Raw genomic sequence first — 11,716 nt, 5'->3', positions numbered from 1 at the left:
TATGTACCATAAAAATAAAACGAGTCAATTACATGTAATTAATAATCAATTACTTACAGAAAACATAATAGACATATACTAATGTCTTAGGTCTTAGGAATCTAACCCCTTCTCATTAGTTAGCATATGAGCATGCACACACACAAAGGATTTAAATACAAGAAAAATCATATTCAATTAGGTCATTTTTTTAGACAATAAAACTTGAAAATTGATATAATTATATTTATTATTATTTTTTTAAAATTAGATGATAATTAAGAAAAAAACTTACATCTTCATCAATCCATCCCTTGGGAATAAATTGAAAAAACTATCTCTATTTGCGTCGAATTTGGAACCTCTTGCTAAAATTTCATGTATGTATGATTTTTTTTAAAATGAAATTTAAATTATTTAAGTCTTATATATAATGTTATAAAATACTAAAAAATGTAAATTATATATATGGTTGATATCATATTTATCTATTAATTTCATTTTCTTTCTCAAATTCAAATATATATGTGGCCACTTGATGTCTATTTCATCTAATTCTATTTCTAAACACAACTGGATGCCACTACAATTGAACCAATGCATAGAAATGATTTAATAAATTCTTATAACACTTGTAAGTTTTAGAACGCAAACAAATTTTAAATTTTCATAAGATTCAATAAAAAAAATAAAAAATTTACAACTTACAAAGGGTGTTTCAATTCTAGAGCGGCAAAAACTTGATTTTGGCAGAGTATTATAGTTGATGTAATATCTAGTTGGAGAGTCCTTACCCAATAAAGACTTTGAAATTTCAGTTAGTGACGACTTTGAAGAGTAAAGTTTTTTTTCAACTGAAACTGAACATTTGCCTGGTAATTCATTTTGACTCCCAGCATTAGTCTTCTTGGCTATTTTGCTTGGTACTATTATAGTATTTTTGCCTATGAGAGACTTGAGTTTTCCAATAATAGGATCTGTTAGTGGTATGATGGGAATAGGGTCTGCAACGGGAGGAGGGTATGGAGGCATATGCATGTGAATCAAAGGGGGTGTACATGGAGGTGAGGTTTGAGTAAATCCTGAAAAAATAACATAAAAGTTTGGACACATAAGGTGGAAGATGTAACATCCTACCACTCAAATCTTTATGCTTAAGTCGTAAATCAAAGGTGGTGAGGTATTACGACCTCTAAAAATGAAAAATACATATATTGGTAGATTTAAAAGGAAGTTTAACTAGGAGCCTTGACGAAAAGCTGAAAAAAATAGAATAGAAGATCGTTTCACACTCGAACGGTTGTCAAGAATAAAACGCGTAAATAATAGTGAAACAGAAGGAACATAATACAATATGAGATAATAGTTTCAAAAGAAATACATATTAACAAGCTCCAGACTCGACCTGCAAAGCAAAGACCAGCCAGAGTATATATATACATATATACAATCCAAAATACCAAAAGAAAAAATATATCCTTGATGAGTGGATATTTTATACGCTTTTTGGCATCACTGTCATATAGTTTTTAGTAGTTTTTATTAAGTTTTTATAGGTTTTAGTGTTAAATTCATATTTTTAGATTATACTACGGGTTTTTGTATTTTTGTACAATTTCAGGTATTTTCTGGCTGAAATTGAGGAGTTGGAGCAGAAGTCTGATTCAGAGACAGAGAAAGCACTGCAGATGCTGCCTAGATCTGACCTACCTGTATTCGTAAGAGCTTTTCTGGAGCTACAGAAGTCCAAATGGAGCACTCTTAATGGCTATGGAAAGCTGACTTCCAGAGCTTTCCAGCAATATATAATAGTTCATACTTTGCTTCGGATTAGAAGGCCCAAAACTGGCATCTAATGCCAGCTTTCTGCCCCTTCCAGGCGTTCAGCGCCCAAAGAGCAAAGCCCAGCGTCCAAAGGCCCAGAGAGGACCCCCTAGCTGGTGTTCCACGCCCAAGGAGCCTCATAGCACATGGATCTCATCAAAGCTCAGCCCAAACACTCACCAAGTGGGCCCCAAAAGTAGATTTTTGCACTAAATAGACTGTTTTACCTTTTCTGTGTAATCCTTAGTCATTAACCTAGTATTTAAAGAACTTTTACACCTCTCACAAGGGGAAGTCTGCCATATTTTCATTTTCACCATTATATTTTACTTTCAATATAAGTTTCTAAACCTCCTAGGTTGAGGGGAGGAGCCCTACTGAGTCATATGAATTAATAAAAGTATTATTGTTTCTCTTCGATCTGTGTTTGATTAATTCAAAGATGTATATTCGTTCTTCATCAATATGAATGCGTTGAATTGGCATAAGGTTATCACATTCTACATGGGTTCATAGTGTGTCTTTCATCAGACAATGATGAACCACCAGGTTGAATATATGTCTCTCAGACAGCTAATCCACGACTTCATTGGGGACTTCTCGAGACATCAGTCAGCCAATTTACGGGGAGATTAGGGTCTCTGTGGTAGAGGCTAGAACCTAATGTGCTTCACCCTCAAGTAAAGATGGATCCGTACTAAACCTGGGGTTCAGATCCGGAGGAGTATTGGCAGCTGCTCAAACCAGTGTCAATCACATACAGCCTGCCATTGAAGAAATCACTCACAAGCAAAGAGAGCAGTAATACCGGAGTTAATTCAGAAAGACAAAGCAACTCCAACTCTGAACTCTATTCCTATTACTTAATCCAATTAGTTTTACCCCCTTTCGGACATTTTTCTTACAACTCTATTCCTATTCCTATCCTTTAACTTTATTACAATTCGGTATTCCTTTCACAATCAACAACCTTCTGATCTGCCTGACTAAAACCTGCAGGATAACCATAGATTACTTCAAGCCAACAATCCTCGTGGGATCGACCCTGACTCGCTCAGGTATTACTTGGACGACCCAGTGCACTTGCTGGTACACTAGTACGAAGGTATGGGGATTTGTGCTACCATGTTTTTGGCGCCGTTGCTGAGGATTGTTGAGTTTGGACAAACTGAAGAATTGTCTTGTTCCCTAGATCAAGTACTTTCTTTAATTTTGTTAGATTTTCTACTTTTATTTTCTTCTTCTAATTTTTCGAAGAATTAAAAACTTTTTTCAAAAATATTTTTCTTTTCTTCGTTTAATTTTTCTTCTTGGTATTGCGTCTTCAATGTTCTTGTTTCCTGTTTTTCAATTTCAAAAATTTTAAAACTTCTTCCTATACCCTTTTTTAAACTATTTGTCTTTCCTCTGTTTGAGTCTTTGTTAGTGTTCTTGGTTTGAGTCTTTTATTTTTATTTTACTCTTCTTCAAATTTTCGAAAATCATAAAAAGTTTTTCAAAAATATTTTTATTTTCTTTGTTTAATTCTTGTTCTTTGTTTGAGTCTTGTGTTCTTGTTCTTGTGAGTTTTTCGTTTTCTTCAAAGCTTCCTTTCAAAAAATTTTCAAAAATAATTTTTTGTTTGTTTAAATCTTGTTTCAATTTTTAAGTTTGGTATTTTTTTTGTTTATTTTCTTGTGTTTTTCGAAAATTTTGTTTTGGTTTTCTAAAAAGTTTGGTGTTCTTTTTTATGTTCTTGTATTCTTTGAGTCTTTAAATTTTTTGTTCTTGGTGTTCTTGTGAGTCTTCAAGGTGTTCTTGAGTCTTGTATGTGTCTTGATCTTAAAATTTTTAAGTTTGGTGTCCCTTGGTATTTCTCTCCAAATTTTTGAGAAAACAAGAGTGCTAGATCTAAAAATTTTAAGTCTTGTGTCTTTTTTGTATTTTTCTCTTTCATCAATAAATTCAAAAATAAAAAAATAATATCTTTTCTTATCTTTTAACATAATTTTCAAAATTTTCTAATAAAGATTCAGATTTTGATTTTAAAATTTTATCTTATCTTATCTTAGTTGTCAAGTTTTCAAAAATCAAACTTTTTCAAAAGTAAAAATCATATCTTTTTCAAAAAAATCTTATCTTTTTCAAAATTATATCATATCTTTTTCAAAATTCAAAAATCTCATCTTATCTTTTTCAAATTTCAAATTTTTAAAAATTAAATGTTTTTCAAAATCAATTTTCTAATCTTATCTTTTTGTTTCTTATCTTATCTTTTCTAACTTCTAATTTTTAAATCATATCTTTTTCAAAATCAAATTTCAAAATCTTATTTTTTTCTAATTTCAAATTTTGATTTCAAAATCTTTTTCTTATCTTATCTTTTATTTTTATTTTTATTTTTTATCTTTTCTTAATTAATATCTTATCTTCTCTCTCATATTTTTCAAAAACCACCTAACTAACTCTTCCCTCCTTAATTTTTGAAAATAATATCTTCTTCTCTCTCTTCTTTTTCAAAATTACCTAACTAACTCTTATCTCTCTCAAATTTTCGAAAACTATATCCCTTTTTCTCTCTCTTATTTTTCAAATCCTCCTAACTAACTTCTCTCTTCTTAATTTTCAAAAAAAAATCTCTCTTCTTCTCTCTCATCTTTTTCAAAACTACCTAACTAACTCTCTTCTTTCTTAAATTTTCGAAAATTTCTCTCTCTTCTCTCTTTTCTATTTTCAAAAATTCACAAACCAATTTTAAAATATTTTTAAATTATTAACCATATTTTCGAAAATTAATTAATTAAATTAATAAAATAAAAACAAAAAATTATTTTAATTCTTATCTACTTTTTCTATTTATACTGCTCTTCTTCTCACATCTCTATTACTCAAAACTCTCCTATCCCTATCTCTTCTTCCATCTTCACTTCTTTATCTTCTTTCCTTTCTTCTTCACATCTAACTGGAAGCTCTTTGATCCAAGTAGAACAAAAAGCTTTCTTCTTTTCTCTTATATTTTATTCTATCTTCTCCTTTCAAGGTAATCTTCTTTTACTTCTTATTTTTATTTTTATTTTCTATCTTCTTCTTCTTTCTCTATTTCTGACTTTAAGGAGGAGCTTCTTGTCTATTGAAAGTCTCTTTCTTTTCTTTCTTTTTTCTTTCCTTCTTGTTTATGACTAGGAACAGAGATAAAGAATCCCTCTTGACTCCTGATCCTGAACCTGAAAAGACTCTAAGGAGGCGTTTACAACTAGCTAAAGTAAAACACTCCGAAAGAGACCTCTCAGAAAGTTTTGAACAAGAAACAGAGGAGATGGCCGAACTACAAGAGGAGCCTAGAAAGGTCCTTGGTAACTTCACCATGCTTACCTCTGACGTTTATGGCAGAAGCATTGCTGTGCCTACTATTGGAGCTAACAATTTTGAGCTTAAGCCTCAGTTAGTCTCTCTTCTGTAGCAGAACTGCAAATTCCATGGACTTCCACTAAAAGATCCACATCAGTTCTTAGTAGAATTCTTACAGATCTGTGATATTGTAAAAACTAATGGAGTTGATCCTGAAGTCTATAAGCTGATGATTCTTCCTTTTGCTTTAAGAGACAGAGCTAAGTTTTGGTTGGATGCTCAACCAAGAGAAAGTCTTGAATCTTGGGAAAAGCTTGTTAATGCTTTTCTGGCTAAGTTCTTTCCTCCTCAAAGGATGAGCAAGATTAGAGTGAAAGTTCAAACCTTCAGACAAAGAGAAGGTGAATCCCTCTATGAAGCTTGGGAAAGATACAAGCAACTGATCAGGAGATGTCCTCCTGATATGCTCTCATAATAGTCCCTCACAGGCGTGTTCTATGATGGTTTGTCTGAGATATCCAAGATTTCCTTGGACAGCTCTATAGGTGGATCTCTCCACTTAAAGAAAACGCCTACAGAAGCTAGAGAACTGATTGAGATGGTTGCAAACAACCAATTCATGTACACCTCTGGTACCATAATATATAAAAATAAAACGAGTCAATTACATGTAATTAATAATCAATTACTTACAGAAAACATAATAGACATATACTAATGTCTTAGGCATCTTAAATCTAACCCCTTCTCATTAGTTAGCATATGAGCATGCACACACACAAAGGATTTAAATACAAGAAAAATCATATTCAATTAGGTCATTTTTTTAGACAATAAAACTTGAAAATTGATATAATTATATTTATTATTATTTTTTTAAAATTAGATGATAATTAAGAAAAAAACTTACATCTTCATCAATCCATCCCTTGGGAATAAATTGAAAAAACTATCTCTATTTGCGTCGAATTTGGAACCTCTTGCTAAAATTTCATGTATGTATGATTTTTTTTAAAATGAAATTTAAATTATTTAAGTCTTATATATAATGTTATAAAATACTAAAAAATGTAAATTATATATATGGTTGATATCATATTTATCTATTAATTTCATTTTCTTTCTCAAATTCAAATATATATGTGGCCACTTGATGTCTATTTCATCTAATTCTATTTCTAAACACAACTGGATGCCACTACAATTGAACCAATGCATAGAAATGATTTAATAAATTCTTATAACACTTGTAAGTTTTAGAACGCAAACAAATTTTAAATTTTCATAAGATTCAATAAAAAAAATAAAAAATTTACAACTTACAAAGGGTGTTTCAATTCTAGAGCGGCAAAAACTTGATTTTGGCAGAGTATTATAGTTGATGTAATATCTAGTTGGAGAGTCCTTACCCAATAAAGACTTTGAAATTTCAGTTAGTGACGACTTTGAAGAGTAAAGTTTTTTTTCAACTGAAACTGAACATTTGCCTGGTAATTCATTTTGACTCCCAGCATTAGTCTTCTTGGCTATTTTGCTTGGTACTATTATAGTATTTTTGCCTATGAGAGACTTGAGTTTTCCAATAATAGGATCTGTTAGTGGTATGATGGGAATAGGGTCTGCAACGGGAGGAGGGTATGGAGGCATATGCATGTGAATCAAAGGGGGTGTACATGGAGGTGAGGTTTGAGTAAATCCTGAAAAAATAACATAAAAGTTTGGACACATAAGGTGGAAGATGTAACATCCTACCACTCAAATCTTTATGCTTAAGTCGTAAATCAAAGGTGGTGAGGTATTACGACCTCTAAAAATGAAAAATACATATATTGGTAGATTTAAAAGGAAGTTTAACTAGGAGCCTTGACGAAAAGCTGAAAAAAATAGAATAGAAGATCGTTTCACACTCGAACGGTTGTCAAGAATAAAACGCGTAAATAATAGTGAAACAGAAGGAACATAATACAATATGAGATAATAGTTTCAAAAGAAATACATATTAACAAGCTCCAGACTCGACCTGCAAAGCAAAGACCAGCCAGAGTATATATATACATATATACAATCCAAAATACCAAAAGAAAAAATATATCCTTGATGAGTGGATATTTTATACGCTTTTTGGCATCACTGTCATATAGTTTTTAGTAGTTTTTATTAAGTTTTTATAGGTTTTAGTGTTAAATTCATATTTTTAGATTATACTACGGGTTTTTGTATTTTTGTACAATTTCAGGTATTTTCTGGCTGAAATTGAGGAGTTGGAGCAGAAGTCTGATTCAGAGACAGAGAAAGCACTGCAGATGCTGCCTAGATCTGACCTACCTGTATTCGTAAGAGCTTTTCTGGAGCTACAGAAGTCCAAATGGAGCACTCTTAATGGCTATGGAAAGCTGACTTCCAGAGCTTTCCAGCAATATATAATAGTTCATACTTTGCTTCGGATTAGAAGGCCCAAAACTGGCATCTAATGCCAGCTTTCTGCCCCTTCCAGGCGTTCAGCGCCCAAAGAGCAAAGCCCAGCGTCCAAAGGCCCAGAGAGGACCCCCTAGCTGGTGTTCCACGCCCAAGGAGCCTCATAGCACATGGATCTCATCAAAGCTCAGCCCAAACACTCACCAAGTGGGCCCCAAAAGTAGATTTTTGCACTAAATAGACTGTTTTACCTTTTCTGTGTAATCCTTAGTCATTAACCTAGTATTTAAAGAACTTTTACACCTCTCACAAGGGGAAGTCTGCCATATTTTCATTTTCACCATTATATTTTACTTTCAATATAAGTTTCTAAACCTCCTAGGTTGAGGGGAGGAGCCCTACTGAGTCATATGAATTAATAAAAGTATTATTGTTTCTCTTCGATCTGTGTTTGATTAATTCAAAGATGTATATTCGTTCTTCATCAATATGAATGCGTTGAATTGGCATAAGGTTATCACATTCTACATGGGTTCATAGTGTGTCTTTCATCAGACAATGATGAACCACCAGGTTGAATATATGTCTCTCAGACAGCTAATCCACGACTTCATTGGGGACTTCTCGAGACATCAGTCAGCCAATTTACGGGGAGATTAGGGTCTCTGTGGTAGAGGCTAGAACCTAATGTGCTTCACCCTCAAGTAAAGATGGATCCGTACTAAACCTGGGGTTCAGATCCGGAGGAGTATTGGCAGCTGCTCAAACCAGTGTCAATCACATACAGCCTGCCATTGAAGAAATCACTCACAAGCAAAGAGAGCAGTAATACCGGAGTTAATTCAGAAAGACAAAGCAACTCCAACTCTGAACTCTATTCCTATTACTTAATCCAATTAGTTTTACCCCCTTTCGGACATTTTTCTTACAACTCTATTCCTATTCCTATCCTTTAACTTTATTACAATTCGGTATTCCTTTCACAATCAACAACCTTCTGATCTGCCTGACTAAAACCTGCAGGATAACCATAGATTACTTCAAGCCAACAATCCTCGTGGGATCGACCCTGACTCGCTCAGGTATTACTTGGACGACCCAGTGCACTTGCTGGTACACTAGTACGAAGGTATGGGGATTTGTGCTACCATGTTTTTGGCGCCGTTGCTGAGGATTGTTGAGTTTGGACAAACTGAAGAATTGTCTTGTTCCCTAGATCAAGTACTTTCTTTAATTTTGTTAGATTTTCTACTTTTATTTTCTTCTTCTAATTTTTCGAAGAATTAAAAACTTTTTTCAAAAATATTTTTCTTTTCTTCGTTTAATTTTTCTTCTTGGTATTGCGTCTTCAATGTTCTTGTTTCCTGTTTTTCAATTTCAAAAATTTTAAAACTTCTTCCTATACCCTTTTTTAAACTATTTGTCTTTCCTCTGTTTGAGTCTTTGTTAGTGTTCTTGGTTTGAGTCTTTTATTTTTATTTTACTCTTCTTCAAATTTTCGAAAATCATAAAAAGTTTTTCAAAAATATTTTTATTTTCTTTGTTTAATTCTTGTTCTTTGTTTGAGTCTTGTGTTCTTGTTCTTGTGAGTTTTTCGTTTTCTTCAAAGCTTCCTTTCAAAAAATTTTCAAAAATAATTTTTTGTTTGTTTAAATCTTGTTTCAATTTTTAAGTTTGGTATTTTTTTTGTTTATTTTCTTGTGTTTTTCGAAAATTTTGTTTTGGTTTTCTAAAAAGTTTGGTGTTCTTTTTTATGTTCTTGTATTCTTTGAGTCTTTAAATTTTTTGTTCTTGGTGTTCTTGTGAGTCTTCAAGGTGTTCTTGAGTCTTGTATGTGTCTTGATCTTAAAATTTTTAAGTTTGGTGTCCCTTGGTATTTCTCTCCAAATTTTTGAGAAAACAAGAGTGCTAGATCTAAAAATTTTAAGTCTTGTGTCTTTTTTGTATTTTTCTCTTTCATCAATAAATTCAAAAATAAAAAAATAATATCTTTTCTTATCTTTTAACATAATTTTCAAAATTTTCTAATAAAGATTCAGATTTTGATTTTAAAATTTTATCTTATCTTATCTTAGTTGTCAAGTTTTCAAAAATCAAACTTTTTCAAAAGTAAAAATCATATCTTTTTCAAAAAAATCTTATCTTTTTCAAAATTATATCATATCTTTTTCAAAATTCAAAAATCTCATCTTATCTTTTTCAAATTTCAAATTTTTAAAAATTAAATGTTTTTCAAAATCAATTTTCTAATCTTATCTTTTTGTTTCTTATCTTATCTTTTCTAACTTCTAATTTTTAAATCATATCTTTTTCAAAATCAAATTTCAAAATCTTATTTTTTTCTAATTTCAAATTTTGATTTCAAAATGTTTTCTTATTTTATCTTCTATTTTTAAAAATTAAAAATCTTTTCTTTCTTCCATCTTCAATTATTTATCTTCTTTCCTTTCTTGATCACATCTCATAGGGAGTCCTCTATTTTTTGACATAGAGCTCCCATTTTTCTTCTCTCTTGTTTTCTTCTTCCTGATTATGTATGCAGGAACACTGAAGTCACTATGGATCCAAAAGGGAATATTCAAATTAGGAGACCTCAAGGCTCGTATTTATTTAATACTCCTATTGACCCAGATGACTTTAAGGTCAACATAGACCAAATCATGCTATTATGACAAAAGTGCCAGTTTCATGGACACCCACAAGAAGACCTCAGTAAGTTCATCTCCGACATCCTGCAGTTCTGTGACACTGTAGAGGTCAATGGAGTGAACTCTGAAGCCCCCAGACTGAAAATCTTCCCATTTGCTCTAAATTCTCAAGCAAATGAATGGTGGCATATGGAACTCAGAGGAAATGTGCACACCTGGGATGAGGTTGTTAACAATTTCCTGAACAAGTTCTCTCCCTCACAGAGACTAGCAAAACTAGTGACAGATGTCCAGACTTTCAGGAAGAAGGAGAGTGAGTCTCTCCATGATGCTTGGGAGAGGTACAAGCTGATGTTCAGAAATCCCCCCCCCCCCAAATGTGTTGTTTGGATGGGGCAAGATGATAATCTTCTATGAAGCTATCTCTGAGATGGCCAAAGAGACAATAGATCACTTTGCAGGTGGTTCTCTGGACCTTATAGAGACACATGAAGAGGCAGATGAGCTTATTGAGATAGCTACTAACAACCAGCACTTATACTCCTGTGAGGAGACCCCAGCTAGGACAGAAGTTCTAGATATGGAAATCTTAAAAGAAGGTGAGACAGTAGTCTTCACCAGGGAGGCCAAACCTCAGGAGCATGCTGCTGAGGGACTTAAGGCAAACAAGGACCAAGAGGATCCTGAGACTGCCATTGAGCATGCCCTTACAGAAGAGAAGGAACCTCAAGTTGATTCCTCTCTGGGCGTACAAGAGGAGTCTGTGATGATCACAAAGCTCCCTCTTGCAGAGATGAAAGAACCCCAAGAGCCACATTTTCTTGGCGTGCAGAAAGAACTGGCAGATAAGCAGTTAGCTCATTCCCCAGCAGCCCTTAAGGAACTGCAAGTTAATATCTCCTTTACAGAGGTATTTGAAAATAAGGACCTAAGGGGAGATGAAATAGAGATACTTACTAAGAAGTACAGTATCCTAATTCAGCCTGAGCTGCCAAGAAAGATGCCAGATCCATGGAGCTTTCAGATCCTATGGATTACCGGAAAGATCATTTTTGACAAAGCCATGTATGATCTTGGCTTAAGTTTAAATCGGATACCTTCCACTGAGGCAGAGGCCGAGTCTGGAGAGACTGGGAAGGCATTAAACGCCAATGAGAAAATCCTCACTGGACGTTCAACACCCATGATGGCAGCAAGCTTGGCGCTGAATGCCAGTGAGGAAGCCTTCACTGGGCGTTCAATGCCCATACACCCTGTTAGGCGTCCAACTCCTAGAATGCTAGAGGGACTGGCGTTGAATGCCAGTCAGAGTGGATAGCAAGGGCGTTCAACGCCTAATATGCTGACAGAGCTGGCGTTGAATGCCAGTGAGAGCACACCCTTTGAGAGCTTAAAGTCCACTCAAGAACCCTCTATCTCAGAACCAAAAGAAACCATAAAGACCATTGAGATTCCTTTGAATGCACTTTTGCAGTATATGAGTTCTGATGACTACTCGTCCTCAAGTGAGGATGAAGACACTA

Source organism: Arachis ipaensis, chromosome B01, assembly GCF_000816755.2.
Source record: "Arachis ipaensis cultivar K30076 chromosome B01, Araip1.1, whole genome shotgun sequence".
Lineage (NCBI taxonomy): Eukaryota > Viridiplantae > Streptophyta > Magnoliopsida > Fabales > Fabaceae > Arachis > Arachis ipaensis.
This window is presented reverse-complemented; position numbering follows the sequence as displayed.